The sequence below is a fragment of the Mastomys coucha genome, unplaced genomic scaffold (assembly GCF_008632895.1).
Source record: "Mastomys coucha isolate ucsf_1 unplaced genomic scaffold, UCSF_Mcou_1 pScaffold21, whole genome shotgun sequence".
NCBI classification, from domain to species: domain Eukaryota; kingdom Metazoa; phylum Chordata; class Mammalia; order Rodentia; family Muridae; genus Mastomys; species Mastomys coucha.
The window spans coordinates 2793084-2797818 of record NW_022196904.1 but is presented as its reverse complement, the minus strand read 5'-3'; positions in this window follow the sequence as shown (position 1 = coordinate 2797818).

The following is a 4735-nucleotide window of genomic DNA, read 5'->3' as shown; positions in this document are numbered from 1 at the left end:
TCCTCCCTCCACGTCTTCCTCCCACCACCCTCCTCCCTCCACATCTTCCTCCCACCACCCTCCTCCCTGCAACATGCTGCCTTTTTCCTATCACTTCTCTTTATCTAAATAATGTCTTCTACTTTCTTTCCTTTTCTTTTATTGAAAAGAGGTCTTTAGATTTTTCTTCACATAGCATCCTGATTATGGTCTTCCTTCCCTCTACTCCTCCCATTCCCGCCCTATCTCCTCTTCCACCTGGAGTCACCCTCTTTCCCCCACTAGGAAAAAAAAAACAGACTTATTTTTTTTTTAAATTGGATCTTTTGTTTATTTTTCAAATGTTATCCCCTTTCTTGAAAACCAGACTTCTAAGAGGTAATAGTAAGGTGTGACAACTGAAATGTAATATGATTAAAATAAAAACCTATCACATCAGAGTTGGACAAGATAAACAAAGGGAAGGAAAAGTGCCTAAAAGAAGGCATAAGAATCAGAGACACACTCATTCACAGACTCAGGAATCCCATAAAAAAACTAAACTGGAACTCATTATATATATATATATATATATATATGCAGTAGACCTGGTGCAAACCCTTGCAGGCCCTGTGCTTGCTGCTTCAGTGTCTGTGAGTCCATAGGATCTTTGCTTCCATTGATTAAGAGGGCCTTGTTTTCTTCATGCCCTTCATTCCCTGCTGGCTATCACACTATTTATACCTCCACTTCCACAGGGCTCCCCAAGCTCTCAGGGAGGGATTTAATAAAGACACCGATTTAGGCCGTGTCGTCTTTCTAGCTCTCTGACTCTCTTCATCATGTCTAGCTGTGGGGCTCTGTATTTGTTTCCATCCGCTGCAGGAGGAGTTTCCTTTGGTGATGGCTGAGCAAAGCAACGTCATCGGGATTAATTTCACTGCTACTTTTTTCTTTTGGACTACTATTATTTGGTTTTGTGCTAGGCCCCTTGGTTATCGAGTCTCAGGTATCTGGCCACCCAACCAGAGTTGGGTATGGGTCTCTTCTTGTGGAATGTGGCTCAGGTCAAATCAGATACTGATTGGTTAGGTTACTCCTCCAAACTTTGTGACACTGCTGTACTAGCGTATCTCGCAGGCAGGGCATCAGTGTAGACTGGAGGGTTTGTGGCTGCCTTGGTGCTTATGTCTTTCTTTTGGTAGCATGCAGAGTATCTTCCTGTTCCAAAGGCAATAGAACATAGAGGTAAAGTTTCTGTGTGGGTACATCAGCTTGGCTTCTCCATGTTCATTGAGTTGCTTAGTTCTCTTTGGAAATGTTCTCTGCTGTCAGCAAGCTCTAGTCCTGAATAGCCTAGGTTGCTTGGGGATTCTCACAGGACAGCTCTGAACAAGTCAGTTAGATATAACCTAATCCCAGGACTGGAAGGTTCATTTGGTGAGAAGAGATGGCCATTGGAGCTCTGTCTCTCCCATTATTTGAAATTTTCATTTAGATCACACTTATATGTGTATATTTTTTAGGAAGCTTCTACTGTATAGGTTTCCATACTACCCCTCAAATGGCCCTCATGTTCGCAGTCTCTCCCTTCCAGTTCCCCACTTGATATTTCCATTCCAGTCCCTCTTCAATGATAACTATCTATTCTATTTCTCTTTTCTAACAAGATCTAGCTGTACCCCCTTATCTCTTACTCTATACCTAATTTCTGTAGTTCTACTGATTGTAGCTAGTTTAACATTGACTCAATAGGTAATATTCACATATACTGGAACATGTAATATTTATCTGAGTGGGTTATCCCATGCAGGAGTTTTTTGTTGTTGTTTTAATTCCACCTATTTGCCTGTGGGTTTCATGATGACACTTTTTTAAAAATTATTTTTCCCATCTGCCGCCTAAAGAAGCCTTTCTGATGATGACTGGATAAGGCACTGATCTATGACTACACTAGAATACAATTAGGAATCATTTCTTTAACTTTTTTGGTGCCTGTTGTGTTTGGGCCTACTGTAGAAACCTACAGTAAGGGTTATAACTGGATCTTGAGGGAGATCTATTCTTACCTTACTAAAGAACTGCCACACTTACATCCATAGTGACTGTACAAGTTTGCATCCCCCCATCAATGGATGAATATTTCTCTTTCTCCATATCCTTGCCAGAATGACCTGTTACTAGTTTTATTGATCCTAGCCATTTCTGACAAGTGTAAGATGAAATATTTTTTCAGATTTCTTTTTTATTGATTATTTTAATTATTTACATTTCAAATGTTATCCCCATTCCCAGTTTCCCCTCCACAACCCCCCTATCCCATCTCCCCTCACCTATGCCTCTATGAGAGTGCTCACCCACCCACCCACCCACCCACTTATGCCTCACTGCCCTAGCATTCCCCCACGCTGGGGCATCGAGCCTTCACAGGACCAAAGGCCTCCATTCCCATTGATGCCAGATAAAGCCATCTATCCTCTGCTACGTATGCAGCTGGAGCCATGGGTCCCTCCATGTGTACTCATTGGTTGGTGGTTTAGTGCCTGGGAACTCTGGGGAGTCTGGTTGTTTGATATTGTTGTTCTTCCTGTGGGATTGCAATCCTCTTCAGCTCCTTCAGTCCTTTCCCTAACTCCTCCATTGGGGTTCTTGTGCTCAGTCTGATGGTTGGCTGCAGGAATCCATATCTGTATTGGTCAGGCTCTAGAAGAGCCTCTTGGGAGACAGCTATATCAGGCTTCTGTCAGCAGGCACTTCTTGACATCAGCAAAAGTGAATGGGTTTCTTGTTACACATAAACTGATCATTGAAAAATAAATAATAGTAATGCCAAGCTTCTCACTGTGGTGGTAGTGGTGAGTTATTTCTATCTCAACACTGAATATCCCTCATCAATGGTCTTCAATATATTGGAATTCATAATCATAGCACACAACAACAAATATAATTTTATCTGACAGCATATTATTAGTTAGCTTTCACTTGTTAATTGCTACTGATAAGGTCAATGAGCAACCCAGGACAAGAAAGGATATATATACTTGTGTGGGAAAATACTTTATGAAGACATCTACACCAATTTATACTTAAACTTTTATAAGTTTATATATGGCTATGTATATGTACAAACATGCCTATAGAAACAATCCTATTTATATGAAAGCAAGTAACTCATTAGGTTCCACACAGAAAAACACTGTACCTCTTTTTGTAAATAAGACGTTTGCCAAAAATTCTGTCTCAACAGTCCATAAGCAACTAGGCTGACTTTATTCACATTTCTTTTTTTGTTTGTTTGTGTTTGTTTTTGTTTTTTTAAACTTTTATTGCATTATGATGAGAAAAGTTACATGATTTCAATTTATGTGAATTTTTTAACATTTAAAAACATATTTTAATTAAATAGAATTGAATCACATTCTTGTTTCCTTTTTGTACCACTGCTCCTCCCAGAGACCCTCCCTTCAATACCTACAATATCTTTTTTGTCATATTCCCTAAAATTTATAAAATATTATAACAATAAAAATAAGCATTATAAAAGCTGTTTGATATAAAACAACAATCAATTTAACAGTCTTATGTAGATGCTCATCTATGGCAATAGTGAAAACACATTTTTCTCAATATAAATTTTAAATAACTCCAAACATATTAACTGTATACTTAAAAATAATACATTACTACTAGTATTTTCTTAAATGAACATGAATATATATAAAGTCTTTTTGTTTGTTTTGTATTTAGTAGAGTTTAAAATCTTGGCTCTTACTGTGGTACAAGCCCAAAATAAGAACAATTTTTAGACATTGGATTTCACTGTAATAAGGCTGTATTTCAATGACCCTCACATCACCAAAGAATTTTACCTCCATCGTAGCGAAGCTGAGAGTTGAGAGTTCTGCTGCACCAAGAAATGAATTGTAGGCTCGATTTTTGGATACAGAATTCCTGCTATGGTCAAAGCTATTTGACTTGAGTGAGTGACTTCATTCTCAGCCCACAGAGAACAGGTTATATTCATTTAAGAAATGGTGTAGGCATTAAGATGGTCTATCCATAAAGTCATTCACCAACTCTTTCAATGAACAGTGTATACAGATTGTACAATGTTGGACCTATTTCTCCAATTACTGAAGTAGAGAGATCATTGGATGACAATGAACAAATTTCCAATTCCTCATATTATTGGATTTCAATTGATTAGGATATGTTGGAAATATTAATTTTCAAATTAATATATTAAGAAAAGTAATTGTCACTTCCTGTTGTTTTTGTGTAAGAGGTGGAATTAGGTTTGTGTGGATTTGTTGAAAGATTACCTTCTTGCTTCTTCTAGGGTGTAGTTTTGCTCCTTATGTTGATGTTTTCCATCTATTACCCTTTGTAGGGCTGGGTTTGTGGAAAGATATTGTGTAAATTTTGTTTTGTCATGGAATATCTTGTTTTCTCCATCTATGGTAATTGAGAGTTTTGCTGAGTATAGTAGTGTGGGCTGGCATTTGTGTTCTTGTAGGGTCTGTATGTCATCTGCCCAGGATCTTCAGGCTTTCATAGTCTCTGGTGAGAAATCTGCCGTAATTCTGATAGGCCTGCCTTTATATGTTACTTGCCTTTTTTCCCTTACTGCTTTTAAAATTCTTTCTTTGTTTAGTGCATTTGGTGTTTTGATTATTAAGTGACAGGAGGAATTTCTTTTCTGGTCCAGGCTATTTGGAGTTCTGTAAGCTTCTTGTATGTTCGTGGGCATCTCTTTCTTTAGGTTAGGGAAGTTTTC